This window comes from Equus quagga, chromosome 11 (genome assembly GCF_021613505.1).
Source record: "Equus quagga isolate Etosha38 chromosome 11, UCLA_HA_Equagga_1.0, whole genome shotgun sequence".
NCBI classification, from domain to species: Eukaryota; Metazoa; Chordata; class Mammalia; order Perissodactyla; family Equidae; genus Equus; species Equus quagga.
Window position 1 is genome coordinate 21,275,906 of NC_060277.1, and position 18,568 is coordinate 21,294,473.

General features: G+C 40.3%; 1 long non-coding RNA gene across 1 annotated transcript in view; it reads left to right on the plus strand.

The window, feature by feature from the left end:
• The first annotated feature begins 618 nt into the window (after window positions 1-618).
• LOC124246481 (uncharacterized) overlaps window positions 619-18,568 on the plus strand; it is a 39,313-nt gene continuing 21,363 nt past the window's right edge. The window contains exon 1 of the long non-coding RNA XR_006890503.1: window positions 619-698. This is a non-coding gene — a long non-coding RNA (uncharacterized LOC124246481). The remainder of the gene's footprint in view (window positions 699-18,568) is intronic.

Here is an 18,568-nt window from a genome sequence, read left to right on the forward strand (position 1 = left end):
AATTGCTTCAGACAAAATCTTGTAGATTTTGATGCATTTTATCTGTTTATACAAGATCAACAATGCTTTCCTACTCTCACAGTAAACACTGAATCCTGTTTATAATAGAAAGGCGGTATCTGCGGGGAGCATACGCAGAGCGCTCCAGGCTCTTTTTTCCCTTTTCTCAGAGACGCCAGAGGAATGTGCCTTTGCATCGTTTTCCCAGCATCCTTAAATCATGATTAATTTAAGGTCCTTTCTCTCCTTGGTTAGGCCTGACACAAGCAACTGCTTTTCTATCACATTGATTTTTCTGTCCTTGCGGATTCAAAGCCAGGGTTGCATCCTAACGGGGTGAGTTCTCTGACAAGGAAGTTTTGCAACCTAATTTACAGCTGCAGTCAAGACTGTCAGCGAGTGCCAGAGGGGAACTGTCACAATCCACTGGTTAAGTATGCCTTTAATAGTGTTTATCCAAGAGAGTTTGTGATTTCTTCACTCTCCCCAACAAATATGTTATTTGTAATACCTATCTTCTCTAATCCACGTGTTTAAAAAATGTCTCAAACGTGTGTGGGCTAGAATACATTTTGTTTTTCTGTGGGTATATTCATTTAACAAGGGCAGTCTCTGAGGAGCTATCAAAAACTGCCTGCCATCTTTCCAAATCATGTCTCTCCTGCAGTGACCAGGACTTAATCCTGAAGGAAAACAAGGTAATCTTTTCAAATAAACATTCTCAAGGATGTTTAGAGGGAACCCAATCACCAGTATGCAGAGCCCTCCCAGTGATTGAAAATTGTTTTATTGAGAGAGTACAATTATAGTAAGATGGAGTTTTTGTAAGCATTTGCTATTTTCAGATGATTAACAATAATAAGCTAAATCGTAAGCAAAGATGTGTGTGTGTGTATGTGTGTGTGTGTGTTCAAAGTGTCACTCGGGATCTTGTTTCTCAATGCTGTTCGAGGAAAATGAGGCACAGAGGGATTAAAACCTTTCAATAGATGGGGGGTTGGTGAGGAACATTGGCAATATTTGAACCTAAGCCCATTAGGTTTTCACAGGGCTAAGCTGCTTCTGGTGAGAGTAAATAAGAGACAAAGAAATATTTGATCATTAAGTAAACAGGGGGCATTGAAACCAATGCAACTGGTCATATACAACTTAGTACATTCTTTCTAGTCTCAAGGAACTCGGCATGCAACAGAAAGAGAAAATGTAGAGTATGGATTGAATAAACAAAAAATTACTTGGATGACATAATTAAATCAATAAAGACCATGTGTGCTGGAGTCTGTCATATTACTTATAACATTATTTTGCATTTAAAAAAATTTTTTTACCTATCTCTTTCCCTCTCTGGTCAGTGGGCTTCTGAAGGACAAACCTCTCTTCTTCTTTGGGTCTGAAGCCCCAGGACTTAAAGCTGATCCTGCCACAAATGACAGCAGGAATGGTTGAGTGAATAAATTTGGTCTTGAGTTTGATATTTTTCTCTTTCATTGTTTGTAAGCCTGATGTTCTTTACCTATTTATCATTTGTTGTTTAAGCTGCCTGTACATTCGAAGCATCTTTTTAATATGCTTTCACCTATACATGACATAAATACCTCACTACCTTGTTAAAAAATCCTACAGGAGGGCTGTTCAACAGAAATACAACGTGAGCAATGTGTGTCATTTTAAATTTTCTAATAGCCACATTCAACAGGTAAAAAGGCTAACAGATTTGATTTAACTCAATATATCTAGAACATTGCCTTTTTTCAGGTAAATTTTTGAAATCTGGTGTGGATTTTACACTTAATGGGCATCTCAGTTCAGACCCAACTTCAGGTTACAATGCAAACTACAGCATTTGGAGTGATCAGTGAGCGTATGTGGCTGCTGTGTTGGTCAGCACAGCTCTGTAGTTCAGATGAGGTGTGGGGGACATTTCCCTGATGTGGTATGCAACCCTTGCTATTATATCCACTCTCGACCCTTTACGTTAGAAACAATCCATCAGTATTCTACATGAAAAATGAGGTCACCAATCATCCTGATTTGCCCAGGGGTCTCCTGGGATACAGGACTTGCAATGCTAAAATCAGGACAGTCCTGAGCAAACCAGAATGGCTGGTCATCCCACATGTAACCCATGCCTGTACAATCAACGTATTTTATCCTCCTGGCCAGAGTGACTGGATCAGACATAGAAGACAGAAACCTGATTACCGATCATGGGATTTTTGTGGGAACCATTGGGAAAAAGAACCTCACTCTCTACTGTGGCTATTGTCTAGAGCTTCAGCTAACCTTCTTTGCACCATGAGGGGAGAGCCTGATAAACAGTAATTTCTACTTTGGAGGAAATCAGAAATAGAGAGAAACTGAGTCTTGGTGACTTTTTTGGGGGGAGGGGGGCGGTTCCTGGATCCAGCCTTGCCTGAACCTACTCTGCCCTTGGACTTCTCAGTAAGCCAAGAAATTCTTTAAACCTACTTCTATTTTTTTTTTCTTGTTCATTTAAACCATTCAGTTTGGATTTCCATCACTTGAAACTAGGACAGTCCTAACTAATAAAATAGGTACCAAAAAAGGGGTGGAGGGAAGGAGTGTAAGAAATCTAGCTGGAATTCTTCAGGCTCATAAGAAACATAATTAGAGGTTGTCTATTTTTCTTTTACACGGTCTTCTAGAGCTATTATGGGGGGTGTGTGTTCTTTTTTTTGCTGCCCAGGAACAGTGGGTACCTTTGTGGCAAAAGGGGTTGAAGGCAGTGCATAGCTGCATGCTGGCAACAACCTAGGAATTAGTGGGGATTTTTGAAAGTGGAAAGCATCAGAGAGCTGCTATTTGTGTCTTCTCCTGTCTGTTCCTCTCTTGCTCTCAGACCTTTGTGCTTTGCTTGTGTTGCGGGTATTTTGCTCCATTGTAATGACTCTCCTGATGAATCATAAGCCTCATTCTAGGTATTGGAAAAATCTAAAGGGAACGAGATTTCCAACCTGTGGGGTGAGGACCCTTGGGAGGGTGTAGAGCTGAAAATCCATCCATCCATTTATCTGTTCTTAATCAATGGATGCTAAAAGTGCAATCATTAGCATGTGGAAGGATTCTAACATTTTTTGACAACTCCAAGAGAAGAGTGAGCAAGCATTCGGTAGATGTATTGAGCTACTAGTATGTAACGTAACAAGATCAAGGGCCCTATATAAAGCACTGGACATATGTTATAGGATAGCATTTAGACTTCACAGCAATCCTACAGGGCTGGCACTATTATCTTTGTTGTTTTGAAATAGAAAAATACAACCATACATATAATTTTCTTCATTCACTATTCATTTAGCAGTCTTCTTTTCTCAACTGTTATGTTCTCAATGGATTTAACATCCAGGGGAGAAAACTGCCTTACAAATATCTGGCGATTATACCATGCATGAGTATATTAAGAAATACTGCTGGACAGAAGAGGAAGAGCTCCTGACAGCAGAGGTGGGGGCGGGCATGGGGCACAGGGGCCAGCAGAGAAGCTCCCAGGAGCATGAGGCCTGACACATTAAAGTTATTTTGCTCTATTGCAAATTTTTTATGTTTTTCAGGAGTGAGTTCCATTATTTTATGAGGACAAATTTTTAGTTTGTTGTTCTGCATCGTAATGATATAAGTAACAGAACTCTGAATCATGCCACGAAAGAGCTGGGTTCTTAACTAGACTTGTTGGATTTACTTCTGATGAGGCCTGTGGGCAAAGTCTCTGAAACATTTGGGGTGAGAGTTTCCTCACCTGTGAAGCAAGGCAGATGAGCCCACTCATCCATAATAATAGCCCTTCCACACTTGAGATGCTCGGAAGCCTTCACATGGTGCCCTCCGTTGCCACCTTTCCTGTCCTTCTGTTGAGTCATTACCTGGAAACTGCAGTTCAGAAGCAAGGCGTTGCAGCTAAGATTAAAGGGAACTCAGTTTACAAGGAAAAATTTCATCTCATTTTACTTTTACCGAAGTCAAAAGATGACCCCATGATAGCTGCTGGGTTTCTTCACTTAAGTATAGGCTAGGACAGACTAGTGAAGATCTGGCAAATCGGGTTAATGACGGCAGAGAGACAAAATTTCACCACAGGTCTTCATCTAGGATTATCGGATTAGGAATTGACAAATAGTGAGTTTCATCCAATATTTACTTAATATCCTGAAAGTTCCCTATACAGAAGCAAAACAAAACAATAACAAAAAAAACCTCACATTTTCCTATGGATATACTTTGGAAGCAGATCAAATTCTTGATCTTTGAACCTGGATTTTCCAAGAAATCAGCTTTCTTCTAGTGTTTTCATTTTGTGGTGCCTGGGAGTGCATTCATGTATGTAGTTATGAAATCAGGTACAGAGAGAGAGAGAGAGAGGGAGAGAGAGAGACTGTTGCATTGTATTCCTGAAGTTAGTGTAATCCCCAATTAAAGATAGAAATCATTTTTAAGACTCTATGAAAAAATGAGAGGATGGAAAGGGAAAAACTGTTTATTAACCATACAGGTGTACTTAGCCTCTCACACTGGATTTTTTTGGTTTCAAAAAATTTCTTAGTATGTTTCATTTTTTGATTTAAGTGAAAATATCTCATCGTTTTATGAACAAACGTGCCAGTTAGTACATATATAGAGTATATTATATTAATATGCAAAGCAATATACAGAATACACAGTATTACACAGTAATATACAGAAGACTCGATTTGGCTTTCACAAAATGGATATTTTTCCTCACTGCAGGTTAAACTTGATATTTTACTCCTCTATAGCTAAGCATGCAATAGTGTTGGCCACATGGTCGCCCAGCAGAGGGGTCCATATACTGACAGTGTCATGATGCTCTTCTAGACCCAACTATTTCTTAAAAGGACGCTGCTGCGAGGAAGTCGTCCGACTCATCCCACTCAGTGTATCAGAGTCCCGGACTTCGTGCACACTCATCTGAAGTCAACGCAGCCAACATCTGTTTTCACTAATTATTGCCTAACAGTAATATAAAAGTCTCTGGTGTTTTCCACCTAACCTTTGCTACTTTAAATGTGGCCAGCCCACCTTCACACTGCCTTGTGATTGGCATATAAAAGCCAATGGAAGATATCATCAAGCATTAACAACAGTCGTCACCAACATCTTCCTGTTTAGCATAACTGTAACTCCTGGTACTGCTACTACCACTACCACGTATCAGCTCAAAGGCTCCACTGCACCAGAAACAGGTGGATCTGGAAGGCTTGCCTTCCTCTCCACATCTTGCCTCCCCCCTTCTGTCTCTTCTCATCCCCCCCCACCCCCACAGCTTAGACTTCTCTTTGCTCATGTGTTTTAGGCTCTTCCTGTTTGGAATCGATCTATATATCAACAACTTGCAAAGCCTTTGAAGGCAAGCTTTTGCACAAAGCTGCACCCAGACTAGATGCACTGTGCCACACCACTGTCACCCACCCTGTCTCCCAGCCCACAATGCAACAGATAACCTGCAGTTAGAAATTTAGGCTGCCTTCTTCCTCCATCTAAAGGAAAATATCAGATTGGTGTGCAAAAAAGGTGGCTAGGAGGTATGGCAGTATGAGCCAGGGGACTATTGACTATGGAGATCTCATTGCAAATCCTTTAAAACATTTGCCTCTTACCGTTGTCTGTTTCCTTCTGAACACTTCCTGCCCTTTAGCACACTATTTCTGTATAACATGAGAAGGGATGATATTTGACCCCACGAAAGGCCATGCTGTTCAGTTCACTTACCTGGAGGCTGGTACAGAGGAAGAGGCAAGCTTTCCCTGAGCTCTGTTCTGTCGGTTCCTGTCCCCTTCACCAACTGTTCCCATGACTTACCCAGACCCATTCCTTAAGGAACTTGACAAGAGAGAGCAGAAAATTCTCCTTTGTTTGTCTTCCGTTCATTCATTAGAGGTAAACTGCAGACCTACTAGGTGAAAAGCACTGAGCTTCACCATGAGGGTCCCAGAGGAATACAACATCTGGTTCCTCTTCCGAGAGAGTCACCTCTGTTCACACATTTCCTGCCCTCTGGACTCACAATCTCATAGGCAAGCTGCAGAAGGGGCTTCCTTCTTCTGGAAACCTTTACTGAATTATCAAAGCTGGGGGAATTGGAATTCAGCACCTTTTCTAGATTTGCTTTCTTTCATTCCCCTAAGCACATCTTATGTGGCAACCCAACTGCCCCACTTAGCATGCCCTGAACCCACCCTGCCTTTTCCTGCCTGCAAAATGAATGGAAGGGTTGCCCTCCACACCCAGCACCCCACTCTCCCTCCATCACTGGGAAATGCACTCCTTCTATTTCAAATATGTCTTCCTTTCATCTTGATAGAATTCTTTTTTGCCTGGAGACCCAGAGAAAGTGACAAAAAACCCAACAAACTTTGGAGTCTAATGGAGCTCATTCTGCAGACTTGGGATCTGCTGCTTGCTAATCAAGTCCTATTGGAAAAGTTACTGGGACTCTCTGGCCTCAGTTTCCTCATCTGCAAAATGGAGATGATAATACTGCAAAAGAGTTATGTCCTTTCGATGAGGTCGTTTACATAAATGGCCTAGCGCAGTATCTGGTGCCCAGTGGGTACTTCTGAAATGCTGGTTAGCCACCCTTCTTGGCAACCTCCATTGTGAAATTCTGTCTTATAACTCTTTGCAGGATTACCTCCTGTGGTAGACTCCGAGTTGCTTCGTAATAGACACTACAGTTTATTCACATGGGGTCCCCTGCGGCCGTGCACAGTGCTTTGTACCCAGCAGATGCTCAGGCATGTTGGATACATCAGTGTGTTCCTGTCAAAATACAAATGGCCATAGGTCTGTGAAGTGCTGGGCTCAGTGGGGTGACAAACGGGCCCGGGTACAAAGCCCAGGTTCTTTAAAGCCTTTGCTGAGCTCAGCAAGATTCTTGAGGGTAGGGTAGTTGCACAGAGAAAGTGGCAGGCTCTATGTGCAGGCTCATGTAATTTAGGGCCCCAGGGTGACCTCTCCCTGGGGTCACACGCAAGATGAATCAGGAAAAGAGAGAACAGAGATGGGGCCAGCTGTTCTCAGATCCTTAGACATTCCAAACACGGGGGAGAAACTCGGTCTTTCCTGACTAATCTTTGCTGATTTATTCTTTGGACATCATTTAAAAAGAACATTTTAAAGTAAATTAATTGAACTCCCATGACCTTTTACCCTACTTATATCATCAAAAGAAACTGGATCTTAAATTTTAAAAAATGCTTGATTTATTTTCTGTCACTTACAAACTACTGAGGAGTCTCAGTTGGTTTTGGGTTTTTTTTTTTTTAAATTATAAATAAAAACTCCAGCCTTTTTAGCAGTAAGTTGAAACATCTCAAGTTTGAAGCCCCCCAATTTTAGAAAATGGGCGTTGAGTGAGGGGTGTCATAGGCATGGATAAATGATAAATGTATAATCTAAGACACACAAAAATGGGGACATATCGGTTGTTTTCAAAACAGCCATTTCCCCTTCTACCATACTGGCCTGATACTATTCCTGAGTTCGCCTCTCTCCAACATGATCTGGGTAAATTCTCATTAGTATAAGGTGATGTTTTTCAAAGTGCAGGTAGTAGTCTATTAACGAGTCGTAAAATCACTTTAGTGCTGGAATCATGATTTTTTTAATTAATGGAATAGAGTAGCATGGAAAATAAAATAGAATAAAAAATATCTAAATGTATTGCATAGTAAGGATGAATTTTATTTTAGGAAATTTTCATTTGTTTTATATATGCATTATGAAATGTATTTATGCCTGTGCTGAGTTGGAGTATATGATGTATTTTTCACTGTGGTCATATTTCAAAAACTTTGGAACAGCTGGATCTGTCTGGCCTCATGGTGCTTTGTTTACAAATTGCCCGGAAATGGTGATATAGTTCTGACCAGTGGGTGGGGGGTTGGGAAAAGATTCTCCACTCAAAAGCATGACACATCGTGGAGCTCCCATCCTTTCTTTCACTGGATGTCGTCGATCTGTACATGCTTCCTGGAACGGTGGCCCCATCTTGCAACCACAAAAGGAGCTCACGGGAGGTCATGTTGAACATAGCAGAGGGGGAAGATGGAAGGATTCTGGGTCCTAGGTTCCTTGTTAAGCTGTGATCTTAAATACCTCTGCAACTATCCTACCTCTGGGCTTGTTATCCTTGTTATATGAGAGAATAAATCCCTTTACTGTTTAAGCAACTTGAGTTGGTTTTTTTATTACTCACCACTGAAAAAATCCTAAAGGATGAAGAAAGCTTACTTTAGGAAAGGTAAGTAAATCAAACCCTGGTTTACAGGTCTGGTAGAAGGAAAGCTTGGACAGGTACTGTGGGTCAGAGGATGAAGGATGTAGAATCCCAGGCCCAAGCACTGATACTGAGACTGCAGGAAAGAGTTGTGAGCACTGACTCAGGAGTTGACTCTCTGGGCCCAAGTCTCTGTTTTCTACTTGTTAGCTGGGTTACCTGGGGAAAATAATTACTTTAGATTGAATGATGGGATATTAATTTGGTCTCATTGTGCTGGGTGGGTTGAAAGTTGAGAGAAATTAGAGGCAGTGAAACTAGTCAGAAGACTGTTGCGACACAATCCAGTAGTGAGTAATGAGGGCTTGTGCTCTGGAGACGGTACAGGAAGTCCATAGGAAGGGAAGGATGCAGGAGATCCTAAGAAGGTGGACTGAGGAAAGACTAGACATGGGAGATGGGACTGAGGAAGGAATAAAATCTAGCTGTATGATTTCAGTGCTGGAAGTCTGGAGCGGGGTGAGGATGATGTGGTGGTGGGGTGGGAATAGGGAGTGAGCAAGGGAAATAATTTCCCGTGATCCCCTTTATGGGATGGGACTGTATTTACTTGTAATTTCCTCATCGAATCTCCCATTTTATGGATGGTATGCCAGAGTTCAAGGAAGTTAAGGAGCTTCTCCTGAGTGACAGTAAATGACAAGGCCAAAATTTAATCCCAGGCCATTTTTATTTCAAATCTCTTGAGAGCCACCCATGACCAGGACAGGAAATAGGGAAATCATGAGGAAGTGAAAAGGTTTTAGTGATAAGACAGAGAGTTCAAACTGTAGATCCATAACAGATAGGAAAAAAAGGATGGACAACGTATATGGCTTAAAGATAGATATTTTTAGAATAATAGTTTTTTTAATTTAAAAAAATATGGGGTGAGAAAATAAAGGCAAGAATTAGCAGAGACAGAAATATGAAGAAGGGCTGGGAGGAAAATTAGGATGGTACAGATGTAGTGAATTCCAAGGGAAGAGTGTGCAGCAAGAGGTGGGGGTCCATCCTGTCACTGCTTGAGAGATTACGGAGTTAGAAGTGAGAAAAGGGCACCGACTACAATAATAAGTGGCTTTCTGGTGACTTTCAAGCAAGAAATCCCAATAAGCTTGGCAAACACATGTGCTAGATTATAGGATATAAAGTGAGCGAAGGGGACTGTGGGCCATTAATGAAAACTCACAGTGGAAAATAAAGATTTGACGAGAAAGGGAAGATCTTTTCTTGTTCAAAGTTGAAAGAAAAATAATTTGAAGATACTTTAGAAAAGGAGAATAATTAAGGGAACAGGAGTCTAGAAAAAATTAGAGTTGGGGAAAGAGAGAGAAGGAAGGAAGGACGAGAAGCAAAGAGAGGAGAGGAAAGAGAGAGCTCCCAGAAGATAGGGAGGGACTCATTTTGGCAAAAAGAGAGAGAGAGAGACAGAATGGAGATAATCTGTGTATAAACTGGTTTGTAATCCAGAAGGGGTAAGTAAAAGCCTAGTGAGTAACATCTAGGGATGGGGGAAGTTACAGCCAGTGACTTCTTCTGGCAACAGCTGATACCTTGAGGAGAAAATAGACTTTGGAAGGAATATGGAATTTGCAGCCAGTGACTCAGGAAAATGATGCGGAGGTATTCATGAAAGCAGCCTCGAAGTGCTGTTGGGATCCCTGCTCCTGCAGTGAGTTCTCAGTGGCACTGTCAGTGGAAAGAGCTCAGAATTCTAGTCACGGCTCTGCTGTCATTAGTTGGAAAGTCTTAAATTTTTTTGCCATAAGGACCTTAGTTTCTTTTATCTATATTATGGGACAGGTTGGCCGTGGCTCCTTACAGTTTTGTTGTGGAAATTCAATAAGATGAGACAGATGATGATGATGATGATAAATAACAGTAATAGTAATGGCAACAGCATCTAAAAATTATTTGGCTCTTGCCATGGTGGGCCTGATACGGTTCCAGCCTTCCACATACATGATTTATTTAACCCTCTCCTCTCATCAGTTCTGTGAGATTCCTATACTTTCTGCTCAGTTTGCAGAAGAAACTCAGATAGAGTGGATTTGGTTGACTAAATTTAATGACTAACAAGTGACAGAGCCAGGATTCAACCCAAGTAGCCTGGCTCCAGATAAAGAATTTCAAAAATATAAAGCCTTATATTTTGCCAAGTATGATTACAGGATAAATAAAGCATTCTACTCTTAAAACAGGGTCGAAAATCAACAGAGGATATTTTTTTAGTTTACTTATTTACTTTGATTATTTAAGGTATCTGTTTTTCTAATCCCCTTAACTCTTTTTTTTTTTTTTTTTTTTGAGGAAGATTAGCCATGAGCTAACTTCTGCCAGTCCTCCACTTTTTGCTGAGGAAGCCTGGTTGTGAGCTAACATCCATGCCCATTTTCCTCTACTCTATTTGTGGGACACCTACCACAGCATGGTGTGCCAAGCTGTGCCATGTCTGCACCGGGGATCCGAACCGGGGAACATTGGGCCGCCGAGAAGTGGAACACGTGCACTTAACCGCTGCGCCACCAGGTCGGCCCCTAATCCCATTAACTCTTTGTGATATTGTACTTCCATAGCTTTCTTTGTTTTTCCGCTTAGAAAATAGCACCTCCCATCTTCACGCAGTTTCCTAAGGAAGATAAACCTCAGGTGTTGTTTTGTGGTATTTATTTCTGTGAGCAGCAGCGTCATTGCTCTGGGAAGGATGTATCTCCTCTGACAGATTGCTCCTAAGAAGCAGGGATGGCAGCTGCTGCCTTGAGCTTCCTGGCCAGCCCTGAGCCAATTGATGGATCAGGCAAAAATGACTGAATTGAAAGGCAGAGAGCTATTTAAAGGGTAGAGAAAATTTTTTACCATATCATAAAAATGTGGAATCAAATTTTGAATGGGTTTCCCTCAGAGTGTCACTTTAACGACTTCTGCCTCAAGGAGTCGTTGAGCTAGATTCCAAGCAAATTGTATTGGGTGAGTGATATTTTTACACCAAGAGCTCTACAGCACCAGCGCTGCTCATCAAAGGCTTGTCAGGCTGTTCCAAACATCCCACCGTGCCTGGGAGGAAATCATTGCTTTCGGTACTGCAACAGCTGTAGAAGCTTATTTGTAATATCTTCAAACTCAGTTGTCTGCTGTTTGGAATTGCTGTAGCTACCTGGGAATTTGATCAAAAGGAAAGTTAAAGAAGTTAAGTCAGGGTGATATCCTCTGTTAGCATCATGAAGAAAAAGCAGCCAAAACACAGCTTAACCACTGCAGTGTACCTGCCTCCCTAAGGGACAGTGCTGCGGGCTCTGCTACAATGACAGCAGGCAGACTTGGAACTGGCCACGAGAGAGTCAACAACTGATAAGTCGGTGCTCTGTATTCATTGGTTTTGAAACCGGTGTAAGGTGTTGTCAGAAGAATTTCTTTTCGGTTTCCACACATCCTATCGTCCACAGCCCCAGTGCCAGATCAATGTTCTGCAGGGTGAACAAGAGAATTCGGAGCCTCTGAAAAAGTACACTTTCTCTTTCTAACCTTGTTTATCTGTTTTCAAGAGAAGCTTGGGTGCAAAAACGGAGTTACTGATTCAGAGCACAGGAACTAGAGGGTAAACAGTAAAAACCACATAGAATCCAGGCAGCGAGGCCAGCGATGTTGACATCAGCCACACGGCAGTCTCACAGACCGTTAGGCACCTCGTGTCACGTCTTCAGTGATACAACAATTCGGGCCCAACTGAAAGAAAATCGATTGCGACTTCGAAGGTCCTCAGCGATCTGAAAACACAGCCGACTCTTCCCGTGGCAATGCTGCCTCCTGCTTAGAGTTTAACTTGCTTCTAGAATACGTTTTTTTAAAATTTATTTCTGCACTTTTTTCCTAGGGTCTACTCCACATTTTTGTCAAAATATGGAATATTATGTCAGACTTAAAAAAAAGCGTCTCTAATGTTAGGCTGTAAACATCCAGCGGACTTGGTCTAGCTCTCGCGGATTGTACTCAGAGCTGGTGGGAATGCTGAGGCTTGCTCTTTTTGATATTTCAGGGGTTCTGCTGACTTTTCTTAGATAGTAGATTTTCTTAGATATTAGCTAGTTTTATGTGTGGAATTTAGTTGGGAATACCATGTATTTTCAGATTCTGAAACTCAGGCTATGCTTGCTTAATAACACATTTTGCGATTTACATTATATTTCTGTCCCCATTCCCCAGACTCTTACAATAGATTTGGGCACAAAGAATTGTAGCTGTGACTGAGAACTCTGACTCCCACCTTGCCTCCATATACTCTATGCCAGACCATAGATCCAGGCTAGACAGTCTTGAGATTGTTCCAATCCTAAAATGGGCCTTTCAAAATTTTCCAGTCTTATTTTTTGTTAGCAGAAAATCTGCAATAACCACATAGTTGTACAACATGCTATATCTTTTTTCATACATCAGTACTTTTGATTTCCAACATTATTACTATTATACATTTTTTATTTTACTGAGGAAGATTCACCCTGAGCTAACATCTATGCCAATCTTCCTCTATTTTGTATGTGAGCTGCCGTCATAGCATGGCCACTGATAGATGAGTGGTGTAGGTCCATGCCCAGGAACCAAACCCTGGGCCACTGAAGCAGAGCATGCTGAATTTAACCACTAGGCCACTGGGGCTGGCCCATGTTACTATTATATTTTAAGTTCCCTATGAAGGCAGAGGCTTATCTTGGTTATCAATGTCTCCTTGATTTTTAAAAAATGTTAATCAGATTGTGGCACTTCCCTGCTTAAAACTCTTTATTGGTTTCCCATGACATTGGTTAAAAAAGCAAATTCTCTCCATGGGTCTAAGAACCTGCCTGATGTGGACTCTGCCTCATTGAAGCCAGCATCCTGGCCCCTTGCTCTCTACTCAAGCAGCCCCCTTCCCTTTTTGCAAGCTCATTCCCACCTCAGGCTCTTCACACATGCTGGTCCCTCAATCTGGAATGCTATGTTGCAGGGATGACTTCCTTTTATTTAAATATCACATCTTCAGCTAAGCCTTCATCAATCATCCTATTTAGCTAGATCCCTTCCTCTCTTCCCCAAGCCCAATCCCCATTTTCCGTATTTCAGCAACCACGTTGTTTCCACAGGAGTACTTACCATAGTTCACTTATCTTCTTGTTTATTGCCTGTATTCTCCACCTGGCCATAAGCTCTACGAGGTCAGGGGCTACGTGACTGTGATATTCCTAGAGCTTAGAAGAGTACGTGGCACATCATAGATACTCAACAACTGTTTGTTGAATGAATACATGAGCCTGGGAAGGATGTGATGATAAATGTACCAAGTATTTGTCATCCTCAGTGTAGAGGAATAGAAAGAGATAAAACTGAAGATGTGACTTGAGTCCAGATTATAAAAGCCCTCAGTTGTATTCACTATCAGTAAAGCATTTTCAAGTGGGATACTAACGTCACCTGGCCTGAGTTTTAGAAAGATTGATCTGACAAAAATATAGCAGGCTTGGTTATAGTAAAAGAATAGCCTTAGGGAAACCAGTGTTAGGTAAAGAGGACTAAAACCAAGGGAAGTGTTTAGATAGGAAGCAGTGTTAATTAAAAACTTTGATAGAATAAAGCAGGTAGACAATAGAAACCTCCTTTTGATAACTAACTCACTCAAAATACATGTTTTTGGGAGTTTGTTATAGAAAATGGAATAAAAAATTACTCTCTGTCCCAACTCTCCACTCTGAGGGAGTTAATTTCAAAGATACAGCTTGATATAGCTCAGCATCATTTCAGTACTTTGTTCTATAGATGGTCTTCTTGTCACATCTGGGATAAGAAAGTTAAACAGTTGTTATTTTGTTCAGATCCTCTAATATCTCCCAATACAGAGTCACATTAATTGAGATGTATTTGATTTTGGAACCCTTTTTTATGAAGTGTTGCAGGAAAGGAGGACCAAGCTGCATCCCTTTGGGAAAGGTCATCTCAGTTGGTGGAGTACAGGATTTTGTGTTGCATCGTGTAGGCTTGAGTCCTGGCTCTGTCCTGGACTAGCTGGGTAAAACTGGACAAGTCATTTAATCACTCAAAACCCCATTTTATGATCTATACAATGGAAATGAATCCCACCCTAACTCACAGTAAATACTCTTGAACTATAAGCTGGTTTACAAACCCTAGTGACCACGATTCACAGACACTCGGCGTCTCCATCTTGCCCCACATAGTTATACGTCAGTATTTTAACTACTGTTTATTCAGAAATGAATGGAAGGGGATTTACAGGTACGGAGGATGGAGGAGGAAGAAAAGGAGAAATAGAATACCTCGACCAGGCTAGTGTGTCCAGGCAATGGTAGACCCGTGGTACAGGGCTCATGGGCTGCACACTTTCCTATAGATCAAAATCATCAGGAAATTAAAAGCACCAGATATAAATTATCAAATATTGTAATTCTTAAAGCTTTTTTTCACTTTTTGGTGAGTTTGTGAGAGTCTGGTGGGTAGGGAAGGAGGGAAAGAATCTTCCTGTCGTACTGTCATTGTTATTGACAACAGTATTTTCACTGTGAGGCAATGCTTTCTAACTCTCTTGGGTCAGGGACTTTTTGGGGTCCCTGATGAGAGGGATGGACTCCAGAAAAGTTCCCATGTACATCTTCACCCCCAATTTTGCTGACAAATCATCTGAAACCTGTCTAGAGAGGTGGTGAACCGTGGACCCCAGAGACCTAACCATAAGGCAGCCACTGAATTTTCCCTGTTTAAACTTCAGTCTGTCTTCTGTTTTGTTTTAATTTAATTTTCAATGAGATTGTTCCCCTGGGTCATAATCAGTCATGAAGGGCTTGACATCATGCAAGGAACTTCTTCAAATCTTAACTCTTCACTCTTCTACTCCTTTCAGTCATTCTACTGGGTAATGGGGTTTGTTGTTGGTGTGACACTGACTAAACGATCAAGTCAAATGTTTTGGATTCCTCCTGGATAACCTGAGGAGCCCGGCTATGTACAGGTTCTATCAGGAGACCATTAGCTTCTCTATGCCTTTCACCACAGAGCAAAATGCATCCCTTTGAGCAAGGCTGCTCTTTTCTATCAGGTGCACCCCTCAGCACCACCCCTGGAGGGGTCCACATAGCACAGAGGAGGGGAGATTACTTCTAGAGTGCTCTCCCATCTGGAGTACCTTGCAATACGTCAGACACCACCAAACCCAAAGAGTGTGTGTACACGTATTTTAAAAAATACAAAGAGTTTTGCTATCCAAAACTCAAGTCAGAAGAATAACAAAAAAAATGCCTAAGTTTTATTGAAATCAGACAAATTTCTCAAAGATTCTCTTGTCTCAGTCATTAGAGTTTTCATTCCTGAGCTAGAAAAGAGATGCATATATCTATGTTTATTCTGGTACCTTTTACATTAATAGATGTTTAACTTTAATAACACCTGTAATCAATTCCCAGGAAGCAAGCTGTTTCCAGAACATCAAAAAGTGCACAGATATTCTTTAAATAAGCTAAGTGTATGAATGGTTGAAATGCTAAAATTGCGGGATTCTGTGTATATGATTATGCTGATATTTGAAGCAACTTTACAGAAGTGCACATAATTGGAAGAGCAGGTTTATTTGGATAAAATCAAAGTATTTATCAGTACAGTCCTCTGAGATGCTCAGATGAAAGGCACTGTAGAGGAATAAAGTATCATTATTATCATCATCATTATTAATAGTTAGCCTGGTACTCTAATGATTTTCTTGAAGTTGCTTTATTGGTATCATTGGCATTAACTTTTCTGTCTTGATTGCAGTTAAGGAATTACAAACTGCTGATTTGTATTAACTTGGGGAACAAAAAGCAAACAAACCAAGCATCACCAAGCCAAAAATCTCTTTAAAAGGAGCAAATTTTCCATGCCCCAAGGATCTTTCATGTTCATTTATAAACATACTCTTTCATATAAATTGACATCCCAGAAAGGAAGGTTGGTCATATCAGAGAAAAACAGAAATTATGCTAGATCTCATAATACAAGATAACACTACATAGTTAGGGTAATGGCCATAGTTCAGGTTGCATTAAATTTGAAATTCAGCAAATTATGTCAAAAGAAATGACATTATCTTGTCCAAATTCAGAAAATCCAGCAGTGACTCTGAAATTGGGTCTTTGGAATGGGGCCATATGGTTAGTTAATCGGATTTGATGCTATCTGTGTGGTGTTCTGGAAAGCAGACTTGCTTTTCCTGCAAAAACCAGGTTCCAAATACTCACATAATTCTTGTACTGAATACTGATATTTTGCTCGACTTTCTATCTTTTGTGGACGTAGACATTTTGAATGATGACGTGTTCAGATAAAGTGATAGTTTCCCTGAAAGAATGATTATACCTCCAAGTGAAAAATCCAACATGGAAAAAAGAAAATGGACAGTAATAGAAAACAGAGAATAAGACTTTTAAAAGAAAATTTTTAATCAATAAAAAAAAGAACATGAAAGAAATCCTCTTAATTACAAACTGATAAGACAAAAACTATGGTAGGAGAAGTACAGAGTAATTGTAGAAAATATTACAAACTGTCTTTCATGAACTTCCTTGTTACTATATGTTGAATGGATGATTTTACTACTCAGAAGCTGAATGACAAGTCTTGGCCGCTGAAACCCAATAGAAAAAAGCTCCTGGTGAGTGAAGCATACTGATAAACTAAAATTTCAAATTAAACCATGTTTTAAGGAAAAAAAAAAACACCTTTAGTTAAGAAATTATTTTATTAAAATTTTCAAAAATAAACCAAAATCTTTTCCTACCTTAGAAAATAAAGTCAGCCTAGTCAAGAGTTTCTTTGATAGTTTCAATACCTAAAAACACCTAATGATCAGTATTTTAAAAATAAGTTTAATGTTCAAGACTGTGGATCTATAACAGCGGTGTTTTTTCAGATTGGAATAATCTGATGCATTCTTCAGTGTGTGCAATTCTGTGAGAACTTATTTTCTTATTTTATGTTTCCATTTCACTAAGTTAAAAAATGTATAGGTATTGTGCTGTCTAGACTCAGGGTCTATTGTATCAATGCTGAAAGATCACCTAAGGAGTTAGTATTTAACTCTTAATGTCCTTGGTCCAGCCGAATGTCGAAATAGCATTTGTCCCAAGATAGCCATTGAGATGAATTCCTTTTGCCAGTTGTAACAAAAGAACTTTTCTTTTGCAATGATAATTTGCAACAGAAAAACCTCTTTATTGACTGAGACTTTAATTTCTTAGGTTATTTAAGAAACTGAGATTTTAATTTGATGTCATAAAAATGAAATTGGGTACCTAGCATTATGGAGTAATGAAGAAAATAATGAGTGGACTTACTACATAAATAAACTACGCTTTTGCTATGTGAAGACCAAAAGATGTCATGGCGTGCTATGCAAAAGATGACTTTACTATAATTGATTAGAGAGAACTAGTGGGAGTTTGGGGACTTCTCTTGGCACAAGGAAGTACAGCCATGTTCAACTGAAACGAGCCTCAGCAGAAGCAGTCGGCGCCACCCTCGCAACAGCCGGCCTGTGAGCAAACACGTCAGGTGTGGATCTTTCTTGCCTTAGTATGGTGAGGCGCCTTGTCAAATGCAACAGCAATAAATGCAGAAGCAAACATAAGAAAAAGATTCTTAAAAGGCAGAGATATTCTTTTGTTTTTTGCATTATTATATTTGGGGGTCACTGTTAAATTTTAGTGACAATGGATTGATGAAAAGATAAGTTCACTATCAAAATTTTCCCTTTTGAAGGCTGGCTGTACAATACCGAGGTTTGAGAAAAGCTGATTGGAGTAATTTGATTTAATTTTTGGACAAACGGTCAAAGTTGTTTGAAAAAAATAAACAAGCAAACCTTGATAACATCTTCCTTCCTCTCATCCTTCTTTGCCTCCTCCCTCCCTTCCTCCTTCTCTCTCTCTCCATCTCCTCCCCTCACCCCCTTTCTTCTTTCTTCCTCTCCTCCCCACTCCTTTCTCCTGAACGTTGAGAACAGCAAGATAACACTCAGTTGTTAATTCTGGATAATCAAGATGTTATTTACCAAACGAAGAGAATTTCTAACACAAATATAAAATATATTTTATTTTTCCTTGGCTGCTTAAGTATCAAGAATAGTTTGAGTTTCAGGACACTTGGGTCACATTTCTTTTCTACTGATGTACTCAGATCCTACTCATGTGAAGACTCAGCAAGTTGATACTCAATTAGAGGTCATTACTCTTCAAAGTTCCAGATATTCCTGGAAACAAA